This window comes from Stegostoma tigrinum, unplaced genomic scaffold (assembly GCF_030684315.1).
Source record: "Stegostoma tigrinum isolate sSteTig4 unplaced genomic scaffold, sSteTig4.hap1 scaffold_273, whole genome shotgun sequence".
NCBI lineage: Eukaryota > Metazoa > Chordata > Chondrichthyes > Orectolobiformes > Stegostomatidae > Stegostoma > Stegostoma tigrinum.
The window spans coordinates 111,498-124,435 of NW_026728201.1; the positions used below are offsets into that span (position 1 = coordinate 111,498).

General features: G+C 48.1%; 1 long non-coding RNA gene across 2 annotated transcripts in view; it reads left to right on the forward strand.

The window, feature by feature from the left end:
• The first annotated feature begins 754 nt into the window (after window positions 1-754).
• LOC132208053 (uncharacterized) overlaps window positions 755-12,938 on the forward strand; it is a 51,240-nt gene continuing 39,056 nt past the window's right edge. For both annotated transcript variants that reach the window (XR_009444167.1, XR_009444166.1), the window contains exon 1: window positions 755-911. This is a non-coding gene — a long non-coding RNA (uncharacterized LOC132208053). The remainder of the gene's footprint in view (window positions 912-12,938) is intronic.

A 12,938-nucleotide genomic window follows, 5' to 3' on the forward strand; every position in this document is an offset into this window, starting at 1 on the left:
GTGAGTCAGCAGTGCTAACCACTGAGCCACCGTGCTGCCCTTGGAGTTAGACAGAGCTTGCTTGTTCCTGGGTGGCCTCAAACTGCCAACCTCCACTTCGTGGCAAAAGTGCTGACCAACTGCACTCATCTTCACTGGTTTTTGCTTTTTATCATTGAATTCAATCCTTCAAACTCTATGATAAATATTTAAATTTCCATTGATATGTGAGGGTTGTTTTTAGTACGCAGTATTGGTTTATTATGTTTCATTGGTACATAATGAATATTGTATGTGTATGCAAATGGGCAAGTTGGTAATGATGCAGTCCACAGACCTGGAGGATAATAACACTGTCCTTCAATCGCCCACGATGCCCTCTGCAAATTGGTAGAAAACAAAAATTTCTATAAAATTCATCTCTCCTCCCGTCAGTCGATCAAAATTAATTCAGGATTTTGTACAGGCCAATAACCGTAAGATTACACGAGCCTAAACAAAATTACTGGCTCATATTAGTTCAGTAAAGTGAAAGGGCAACAATAGAGGTAGTAGGAACTGCAGATGCTGGAGAATCTGAGATAAGAAGGTGTAAAGCTGGATGAACACAGCAGGCCAAGCAGTATCATTCGGCTCTACACCTTGTTATCTCAGATTCTCCAGCGCCAATTTTCTGAAGCAGGGTCTCGTCCCGAAACATCAGCTTTCTTGCTTCTCTGATGCTGCTTGACCTGCTGTGTTCATCCAGCTCTCCACCTTGGGCAACAATAGAGTATGCTTTAAGTCACTAGGTATGTTACGTGGGTTTGTCTTCCTTAGGGTGGAGTTAGTGGAACCGAAAAAGATGTCTCCCTCACAGCGTTTGTGACAAAAGAATTGCATCGTTCCTTGGCGGCCTTTCAACAGAAGAATATTCAGAGATTTCACGAGTGGTAAGAATGTAACTTCTTTTACTTCTCTTTTTCTCACTTTTTCCAACAATTGGAAAATAGATTTTAGAAATAACATTGAGCTGATGAAGTGTGAAAAGAAGAATAATTCCAAGCAGTGGTGGGAGTTGGTCAGTGAGGTGGGAGGAGTGGATAGGTGGGAGAGAAGGCGGACAGGTCATGGAGGCGGGGATGAGGGGAGGAACTAGTCTTGGGATGAGGTTGGCGGGTGGGGAGATTTTGAGGGTGGCCAAGTCCACATTGAGGCTGTTGAGTTGGAAGCTCCCGAGGCGGAATATGAGGTGCTGCTCCTCCAGTTTCTGGGTGGTTTGGTTGTGACACTGGAAGAGGCCCAGGATGGACATGTCATTCAGGGAGTGGGAGGGGGAGTTGAAGTGATGCAATGATTTGGACATGAAAATAGAAGGTGTGGTTAGTAAGTTTCCCAATGATTGAAGGTGTAGTAGCCAGCCAAGAAGGTCACCTCAGAATACAATGGGACATTGACAAGGGCCAATAAACTGAGGAATGGCAGGTGGTGTTGAGGTTAGACAAATGTGAGGTGCTACATTTTGGAAAGGCAAATCAGGGCAGCACGCTGGAGTGCAGTTTCGTAGTTCCATCAAAGTACAGCCACCGGTAGAAAGGATATGAAGGAGACATTTGGTGTGCTCGCCTTTATCGGTCAGTGCATTGAGTATAGGAGTTGGGAGATCACTTAGCAGCCATGTAGGACGTTGGTTCGGCTGCTTTTGGAATACTGCAATCGATTTTGGTCTCCTTGCGAGAGGAAGGATGTCGGCGCAACATTGAGGGCCGAAGGGCCTGTTCTGCGCTGTATTGTTGTATGTTGTAAACTTGAAAGGGTTCAGAGAAGCTCTAAAAGGATGTTACCAGCATCGGAGGTTGGAGGTATACCGTGGGATTGAACAGGCAGCTATTTCTTGGAACTTTGGAGTTCAGGGCTGACCATATAGAAGTTTATACAATTACGAGGGACGTGGATAGAGCGAACAGCCAAGATCTTTTCCCCGGATTGCTGGAAGCCAAAACTGGAGGGAATAGGTTAAAAATGAGAGAGGGAAGATTTAAAATGGACCGGATTTTTTTCATAGTGGTGCATGTATGGAGTGAGCTGCCAGAGGAAGTGATGGAGGCTTGTACATTTAAAAGGCATGTGGATGGGTATATGAATAGGCTGGGTTGAGAGGAATATGGGCCAAATGCTGGCAAATGGGACTAAATTAATTTAGGATATCTGGTCAACATAGACAAATTGGGCCAAAGGATCTGTTTCCCGACTGTACATCTCTGTGATTCTAAGTGTCTTTTTTCTTAACCACGTGGCCCATAATTAGAAAAACGTGAATCAGGATTTGGGAATGTGACAATTCTAATTGGATCTGTTTGATGAAATTAACTCTGTAGGTAATGGTGGTTAATTTATGATTCGTCAAATTTGAGTTTATTGCAGCGTCCTATCGAATAGAGGAGACACATGTAATCAAAATTGAAAATCAAAACTTGGTAAAATTTTGCATTGGAAATACATGACCAACCATTGGAGGAGATTCATGACCATTGCATTCAAGTGAGAACAACAAATGTGATTCAGTGACTCAGTGAAACGGGATGCAGTGACTCAGTGAAATTGGATGCAGTGACTGAGTGAAATAGGATGCAGTGACTGAGTGAAGTGGGATGCAGTGACTGAGGGTAATGGGATGCAGTGACTGAGGGTAATGGGATGCAGTGACTGAGGACAATGGGATGCAGTGACTGAGGGTGATGTGATGCAGTGACTGAGTGAAATGGGATGCAGTGACTGAGGGAAATGGGATGCAGTGACTGGGAAATGGGATGCAGTGATTGATGGAAATGGGACGCAGTGACTGAGGGTAATGGGATGCAGTGACTGAGGGAAATGGGATGCAGTGACTGAGGGAAATGGGATGCAGTGACTGAGAGAAATGAGATGCCGAGACTGAGTGAACTGGGATGCAGTGACTGATGGAAATGGTATGCAGTGTCTGTTGGAAATGGGATCCTGCGACTGAAGGTAATGGGATGCAGTGACTGAGGGTAATGGGATGCAGTGACTGAGGGTAATGGGATGCAGTGACTGAGTGAAATGGGATGCAGTGACTGAGGGTAATGGGATGCAGTGACTGAGTGAAATGGGATGCAGTGACTGAGGGGAATCGGATGCAGTGAATGAGGACAATGGGATGCAGTGACTGAGGACAATCGGATGCAGTGACTGAGGGCAATGGGATGCAGTGACTGAGTGAAATGGGATTGCCGTGACTGTGGAAAGGAGATGCAGTGACTGAGGAAATGGGACACAGTGACAGATGGAAATGGGATGCCCTGACTGAGTGTAAAGTGAAGCATTGAGTGAAACGGGATGCAGTGGCTGTGTGAAATGGGATGCACTGGCTGTGTGAACTGGGATGCAGTGGCTGTGTGAACTGGGATGCAGTGACTGTGTGAAAGGAGATGCAGTGTCTGTTTGAAATGGGATGCTGTGACTCAAGTGAATGGGATGCCGTGACTGTGGGGAATGGGATGCAGTGACTGAGATAAATGGGATGCAGTGACTGAGATAAATGGGATGCAGTGACTGATGGAAATGGGATGCAGTGAATGTGGGAAATGGGATTCAGTGACTGTGGGGAATGGGATGCAGTGTCTGTTTGAAATGGGATGCAGTAATTGGTGGAAATGGGATGCAGTGACTGAGGGAAATGGGATGCAGTGACTGTGTCAAATGGATGCAGTGACTGAGTGTAATGGGATGCAGTGACTGATCAAAATGGGATGCAGTGACTGACAGTAATTGGATGGAGTGACGGACGGTAATGGGATGCAGTGACTGAGGGAAACGGGACGCGGTGTCAGAGTGAAATAGGATGCAGTCAATGAGTGAAATGGCCTGCAGTGATTGAGTGAAGTGGGATGCAGTGACTGAGTTAAATGTGATGCAGAGGCTGAATGAAATGGGATGCAGTGACTGCTTGAAATGGGATGCAGTGACTGCTTGAAATGGGATGCAGTGACTGAGTGAAATGGGCTGCTGTGACTGAGTGAAATGGGCTGCTGTGACTGAGCGTAATGGGATCCAGTGACTGAGGGAAATGAGATGCAGTGTCTGTTTGAAATGGGATCCTGCGACTGAAGTTAATGGGATGCAGTGACTGAGTGAAATGGGATGCAGTGACTGTGTCAAATGGATGCAGTGACTGAGTGTAATGGGATGCAGTGACTGATCAAAATGGGATGCAGTGACTGACAGTAATTGGATGGAGTGACGGACGGTAATGGGATGCAGTGACTGAGGGAAACGGGACGCGGTGTCAGAGTGAAATAGGATGCAGTCAATGAGTGAAATGGCCTGCAGTGATTGAGTGAAGTGGGATGCAGTGACTGAGTTAAATGTGATGCAGAGGCTGAATGAAATGGGATGCAGTGACTGCTTGAAATGGGATGCAGTGACTGCTTGAAATGGGATGCAGTGACTGAGTGAAATGGGCTGCTGTGACTGAGTGAAATGGGCTGCTGTGACTGAGCGTAATGGGATCCAGTGACTGAGGGAAATGAGATGCAGTGTCTGTTTGAAATGGGATCCTGCGACTGAAGTTAATGGGATGCAGTGACTGAGTGAAATGGGATGCAGTGACTGAGTGAAATGGGATGCAGTGACTGAGTGAAGTGGGATGCAGTGACTGAGGGTAATGGGATGCAGTGACTGAGGACATTGGGATGCATTGACTGAGGGTAATGTGATGCAGTGACTGAGTGAAATGGGATGCAGTGACTGAGTGAAGTGGGATGCAGTGACTGAGGGTCATGGGATGCAGTGACTGAGGGTAATGTGATGCAGTGACTGAGGGAAATGGAATTCAGTGACTGAGATAAATGGGATGCAGTAATTGGTGGAAATGGGATGCAGTGACTGAGGGAAATGGGATGCAGTGACTGTGTCAAATGGATGCAGTGACTGAGTGTAATGGGATGCAGTGACTGATCAAAATGGGATGCAGTGACTGACAGTAATTGGATGGAGTGACGGACGGTAATGGGATGCAGTGACTGAGGGAAACGGGACGCGGTGTCAGAGTGAAATAGGATGCAGTCAATGAGTGAAATGGCCTGCAGTGATTGAGTGAAGTGGGATGCAGTGACTGAGTTAAATGTGATGCAGAGGCTGAATGAAATGGGATGCAGTGACTGCTTGAAATGGGATGCAGTGACTGCTTGAAATGGGATGCAGTGACTGAGTGAAATGGGCTGCTGTGACTGAGTGAAATGGGCTGCTGTGACTGAGCGTAATGGGATCCAGTGACTGAGGGAAATGAGATGCAGTGTCTGTTTGAAATGGGATCCTGCGACTGAAGTTAATGGGATGCAGTGACTGAGTGAAATGGGATGCAGTGACTGAGTGAAATGGGATGCAGTGACTGAGTGAAGTGGGATGCAGTGACTGAGGGTAATGGGATGCAGTGACTGAGGACAATGGGATGCATTGACTGAGGGTAATGTGATGCAGTGACTGAGTGAAATGGGATGCAGTGACTGAGTGAAGTGGGATGCAGTGACTGAGGGTAATGGGATGCAGTGACTGAGGGTAATGTGATGCAGTGACTGAGGGAAATGGGATGCAGTGACTGTGGGGAATGGGATGCAGTGACTGTGGGGAATGGGATGCAGTGATTGAGATAAATGGGATGCAGTGACTGATGGAAATGGGATTCAGTGACTGTGGGGAATGGGACGCAGTGACTGATGGAAATGGAATTCAGTGACTGAGATAAATGGGATGCAGTGAATGAGGGAACTGGGATTCAGTGACTGAGATGAATGGGACGCAGTGACTGATGGAAATGGGATGCAGTGACTGAGGGTAATGGGTTGCAGTCACTGAGTGAAATGGGATGCTGTGACACTGTGGAATGGGATGCAGTGACTCAGTGGAATGTGAAGCATTGACTGAGGGAAAGGAGATGCAGTGAATGTGGGAAATAGGATGCTCTGTCTGAGGGTAATGTGATGCAGTGACTGAGGTTAACGCGATGCAGTGACTGTGGTTAATGGGATGCAATGACTGAGGGAAATGGGATGCAGTGACTGATGGAAATCAGATGCACTGTCTGAGGGAAATGGGATGCAGTGTCTGAGGAAAATGGGATGCTGTGACTGAGCGTACTGGGATGCAGTGACTGAGGGTAATGGGATGTAGTGACTGATGGTAATGGGATGCAGTGACTGAGGTGAAATGGGCTGCAGACACTGAGTGAAATGACATGCAGTGATTGAGGAACGGAGATGCAGTGACTGTGGGAAATGGGATGCAGTGACTGATGGAAATGGGATGCAGTGACTGAGGACCATTGGATGCAGTGACTGAGTGAACTGTGATTCAGTCACTGAGTGAACTATGATTCAGTCACTGAGTGAACTGTGATGCAGTGGCTGAGTGGAATGGGATGCAGTGACTGGGAAATGGGATGCAGTGATTGATGGAAATGGGATGCAGTGACTGAGGGAAATGGGATGCAGTGACTGAGGGAAATGGGATGCAGTGACTGAGGGAAATGGGATGCAGTGACTGAGAGAAATGAGATGCCGAGACTGAGTGAACTGGGATGCAGTGACTGATGGAAATGGTATGCAGTGTCTGTTGGAAATGGGATCCTGCGACTGAAGGTAATGGGATGCAGTGACTGAGGGTAATGGGATGCAGTGACTGATGGTAATGGGATGCAGTGACTGAGGTGAAATGGGCTGCAGACACTGAGTGAAATGACATGCAGTGATTGAGGAACGGAGATGCAGTGACTGTGGGAAATGGGATGCAGTGACTGATGGAAATGGGATGCAGTGACTGAGGACCATTGGATGCAGTGACTGAGTGAACTATGATTCAGTCTCTGAGTGAACTATGATTCAGTCACTGAGTGAACTGTGATGCAGTGGCTGAGTGGAATGGGATGCAGTGACTGGGAAATGGGATGCAGTGATTGATGGAAATGGGACGCAGTGACTGAGGGAAATGGGATGCAGTGACTGAGGGAAATGGGATGCAGTGACTGAGGGAAATGGGATGCAGTGACTGAGAGAAATGAGATGCCGAGACTGAGTGAACTGGGATGCAGTGACTGATGGAAATGGTATGCAGTGTCTGTTGGAAATGGGATCCTGCGACTGAAGGTAATGGGATGCAGTGACTGAGGGTAATGGGATGCAGTGACTGAGTGAAATGGGATGCAGTGACTGAGGGTAATGGGATGCAGTGACTGAGTGAAATGGGATGCAGTGACTGAGGGGAATCGGATGCAGTGAATGAGGACAATGGGATGCAGTGACTGAGGACAATCGGATGCAGTGACTGAGGGCAATGGGATGCAGTGACTGAGTGAAATGGGATTGCCGTGACTGTGGAAAGGAGATGCAGTGACTGAGGAAATGGGACGCAGTGACAGATGGAAATGGGATGCCCTGACTGAGTGTAAAGTGAAGCATTGAGTGAAACGGGATGCAGTGGCTGTGTGAAATGGGATGCACTGGCTGTGTGAACTGGGATGCAGTGGCTGTGTGAACTGGGATGCAGTGACTGTGTGAAAGGAGATGCAGTGTCTGTTTGAAATGGGATGCTGTGACTCAAGTGAATGGGATGCCGTGACTGTGGGGAATGGGATGCAGTGACTGAGATAAATGGGATGCAGTGACTGAGATAAATGGGATGCAGTGACTGATGGAAATGGGATGCAGTGAATGTGGGAAATGGGATTCAGTGACTGTGGGGAATGGGATGCAGTATCTGAGGGAAATGGGATGCAGTAATTGGTGGAAATGGGATGCAGTGACTGAGGGAAATGGGATGCAGTGACTGTGTCAAATGGATGCAGTGACTGAGTGTAATGGGATGCAGTGACTGATCAAAATGGGATGCAGTGACTGACAGTAATTGGATGGAGTGACGGACGGTAATGGGATGCAGTGACTGAGGGAAACGGGACGCGGTGTCAGAGTGAAATAGGATGCAGTCAATGAGTGAAATGGCCTGCAGTGATTGAGTGAAGTGGGATGCAGTGACTGAGTTAAATGTGATGCAGAGGCTGAATGAAATGGGATGCAGTGACTGCTTGAAATGGGATGCAGTGACTGCTTGAAATGGGATGCAGTGACTGAGTGAAATGGGCTGCTGTGACTGAGTGAAATGGGCTGCTGTGACTGAGCGTAATGGGATCCAGTGACTGAGGGAAATGAGATGCAGTGTCTGTTTGAAATGGGATCCTGCGACTGAAGTTAATGGGATGCAGTGACTGAGTGAAATGGGATGCAGTGACTGAGTGAAATGGGATGCAGTGACTGAGTGAAGTGGGATGCAGTGACTGAGGGTAATGGGATGCAGTGACTGACAGTAATTGGATGGAGTGACGGACGGTAATGGGATGCAGTGACTGAGGGAAACGGGACGCGGTGTCAGAGTGAAATAGGATGCAGTCAATGAGTGAAATGGCCTGCAGTGATTGAGTGAAGTGGGATGCAGTGACTGAGTTAAATGTGATGCAGAGGCTGAATGAAATGGGATGCAGTGACTGCTTGAAATGGGATGCAGTGACTGCTTGAAATGGGATGCAGTGACTGAGTGAAATGGGCTGCTGTGACTGAGTGAAATGGGCTGCTGTGACTGAGCGTAATGGGATCCAGTGACTGAGGGAAATGAGATGCAGTGTCTGTTTGAAATGGGATCCTGCGACTGAAGTTAATGGGATGCAGTGACTGAGTGAAATGGGATGCAGTGACTGAGTGAAATGGGATGCAGTGACTGAGTGAAGTGGGATGCAGTGACTGAGGGTAATGGGATGCAGTGACTGATGGAAATGGTATGCAGTGTCTGTTGGAAATGGGATCCTGCGACTGAAGGTAATGGGATGCAGTGACTGAGGGTAATGGGATGCAGTGACTGAGGGTAATGGGATGCAGTGACTGAGTGAAATGGGATGCAGTGACTGAGGGTAATGGGATGCAGTGACTGAGTGAAATGGGATGCAGTGACTGAGGGGAATCGGATGCAGTGAATGAGGACAATGGGATGCAGTGACTGAGGACAATCGGATGCAGTGACTGAGGGCAATGGGATGCAGTGACTGAGTGAAATGGGATTGCCGTGACTGTGGAAAGGAGATGCAGTGACTGAGGAAATGGGACGCAGTGACAGATGGAAATGGGATGCCCTGACTGAGTGTAAAGTGAAGCATTGAGTGAAACGGGATGCAGTGGCTGTGTGAAATGGGATGCACTGGCTGTGTGAACTGGGATGCAGTGGCTGTGTGAACTGGGATGCAGTGACTGTGTGAAAGGAGATGCAGTGTCTGTTTGAAATGGGATGCTGTGACTCAAGTGAATGGGATGCCGTGACTGTGGGGAATGGGATGCAGTGACTGAGATAAATGGGATGCAGTGACTGAGATAAATGGGATGCAGTGACTGATGGAAATGGGATGCAGTGAATGTGGGAAATGGGATTCAGTGACTGTGGGGAATGGGATGCAGTGTCTGAGGGAAATGGGATGCAGTAATTGGTGGAAATGGGATGCAGTGACTGAGGGAAATGGGATGCAGTGACTGTGTCAAATGGATGCAGTGACTGAGTGTAATGGGATGCAGTGACTGATCAAAATGGGATGCAGTGACTGACAGTAATTGGATGGAGTGACGGACGGTAATGGGATGCAGTGACTGAGGGAAACGGGACGCGGTGTCAGAGTGAAATAGGATGCAGTCAATGAGTGAAATGGCCTGCAGTGATTGAGTGAAGTGGGATGCAGTGACTGAGTTAAATGTGATGCAGAGGCTGAATGAAATGGGATGCAGTGACTGCTTGAAATGGGATGCAGTGACTGCTTGAAATGGGATGCAGTGACTGAGTGAAATGGGCTGCTGTGACTGAGTGAAATGGGCTGCTGTGACTGAGCGTAATGGGATCCAGTGACTGAGGGAAATGAGATGCAGTGTCTGTTTGAAATGGGATCCTGCGACTGAAGTTAATGGGATGCAGTGACTGAGTGAAATGGGATGCAGTGACTGTGTCAAATGGATGCAGTGACTGAGTGTAATGGGATGCAGTGACTGATCAAAATGGGATGCAGTGACTGACAGTAATTGGATGGAGTGACGGACGGTAATGGGATGCAGTGACTGAGGGAAACGGGACGCGGTGTCAGAGTGAAATAGGATGCAGTCAATGAGTGAAATGGCCTGCAGTGATTGAGTGAAGTGGGATGCAGTGACTGAGTTAAATGTGATGCAGAGGCTGAATGAAATGGGATGCAGTGACTGCTTGAAATGGGATGCAGTGACTGCTTGAAATGGGATGCAGTGACTGAGTGAAATGGGCTGCTGTGACTGAGTGAAATGGGCTGCTGTGACTGAGCGTAATGGGATCCAGTGACTGAGGGAAATGAGATGCAGTGTCTGTTTGAAATGGGATCCTGCGACTGAAGTTAATGGGATGCAGTGACTGAGTGAAATGGGATGCAGTGACTGAGTGAAATGGGATGCAGTGACTGAGTGAAGTGGGATGCAGTGACTGAGGGTAATGGGATGCAGTGACTGAGGACAATGGGATGCATTGACTGAGGGTAATGTGATGCAGTGACTGAGTGAAATGGGATGCAGTGACTGAGTGAAGTGGGATGCAGTGACTGAGGGTCATGGGATGCAGTGACTGAGGGTAATGTGATGCAGTGACTGAGGGAAATGGAATTCAGTGACTGAGATAAATGGGATGCAGTAATTGGTGGAAATGGGATGCAGTGACTGAGGGAAATGGGATGCAGTGACTGTGTCAAATGGATGCAGTGACTGAGTGTAATGGGATGCAGTGACTGATCAAAATGGGATGCAGTGACTGACAGTAATTGGATGGAGTGACGGACGGTAATGGGATGCAGTGACTGAGGGAAACGGGACGCGGTGTCAGAGTGAAATAGGATGCAGTCAATGAGTGAAATGGCCTGCAGTGATTGAGTGAAGTGGGATGCAGTGACTGAGTTAAATGTGATGCAGAGGCTGAATGAAATGGGATGCAGTGACTGCTTGAAATGGGATGCAGTGACTGCTTGAAATGGGATGCAGTGACTGAGTGAAATGGGCTGCTGTGACTGAGTGAAATGGGCTGCTGTGACTGAGCGTAATGGGATCCAGTGACTGAGGGAAATGAGATGCAGTGTCTGTTTGAAATGGGATCCTGCGACTGAAGTTAATGGGATGCAGTGACTGAGTGAAATGGGATGCAGTGACTGAGTGAAATGGGATGCAGTGACTGAGTGAAGTGGGATGCAGTGACTGAGGGTAATGGGATGCAGTGACTGAGGACAATGGGATGCATTGACTGAGGGTAATGTGATGCAGTGACTGAGTGAAATGGGATGCAGTGACTGAGTGAAGTGGGATGCAGTGACTGAGGGTAATGGGATGCAGTGACTGAGGGTAATGTGATGCAGTGACTGAGGGAAATGGGATGCAGTGACTGTGGGGAATGGGATGCAGTGACTGTGGGGAATGGGATGCAGTGATTGAGATAAATGGGATGCAGTGACTGATGGAAATGGGATTCAGTGACTGTGGGGAATGGGACGCAGTGACTGATGGAAATGGAATTCAGTGACTGAGATAAATGGGATGCAGTGAATGAGGGAACTGGGATTCAGTGACTGAGATGAATGGGACGCAGTGACTGATGGAAATGGGATGCAGTGACTGAGGGTAATGGGTTGCAGTCACTGAGTGAAATGGGATGCTGTGACACTGTGGAATGGGATGCAGTGACTCAGTGGAATGTGAAGCATTGACTGAGGGAAAGGAGATGCAGTGAATGTGGGAAATAGGATGCTCTGTCTGAGGGTAATGTGATGCAGTGACTGAGGTTAACGCGATGCAGTGACTGTGGTTAATGGGATGCAATGACTGAGGGAAATGGGATGCAGTGACTGATGGAAATCAGATGCACTGTCTGAGGGAAATGGGATGCAGTGTCTGAGGAAAATGGGATGCTGTGACTGAGCGTACTGGGATGCAGTGACTGAGGGTAATGGGATGTAGTGACTGATGGTAATGGGATGCAGTGACTGAGGTGAAATGGGCTGCAGACACTGAGTGAAATGACATGCAGTGATTGAGGAACGGAGATGCAGTGACTGTGGGAAATGGGATGCAGTGACTGATGGAAATGGGATGCAGTGACTGAGGACCATTGGATGCAGTGACTGAGTGAACTGTGATTCAGTCACTGAGTGAACTATGATTCAGTCACTGAGTGAACTGTGATGCAGTGGCTGAGTGGAATGGGATGCAGTGACTGGGAAATGGGATGCAGTGATTGATGGAAATGGGATGCAGTGACTGAGGGAAATGGGATGCAGTGACTGAGGGAAATGGGATGCAGTGACTGAGGGAAATGGGATGCAGTGACTGAGAGAAATGAGATGCCGAGACTGAGTGAACTGGGATGCAGTGACTGATGGAAATGGTATGCAGTGTCTGTTAGAAATGGGATCCTGCGACTGAAGGTAATGGGATGCAGTGACTGAGGGTAATGGGATGCAGTGACTGATGGTAATGGGATGCAGTGACTGAGGTGAAATGGGCTGCAGACACTGAGTGAAATGACATGCAGTGATTGAGGAACGGAGATGCAGTGACTGTGGGAAATGGGATGCAGTGACTGATGGAAATGGGATGCAGTGACTGAGGACCATTGGATGCAGTGACTGAGTGAACTATGATTCAGTCTCTGAGTGAACTATGATTCAGTCACTGAGTGAACTGTGATGCAGTGGCTGAGTGGAATGGGATGCAGTGACTGGGAAATGGGATGCAGTGATTGATGGAAATGGGACGCAGTGACTGAGGGAAATGGGATGCAGTGACTGAGGGAAATGGGATGCAGTGACTGAGGGAAATGGGATGCAGTGACTGAGAGAAATGAGATGCCGAGACTGAGTGAACTGGGATGCAGTGACT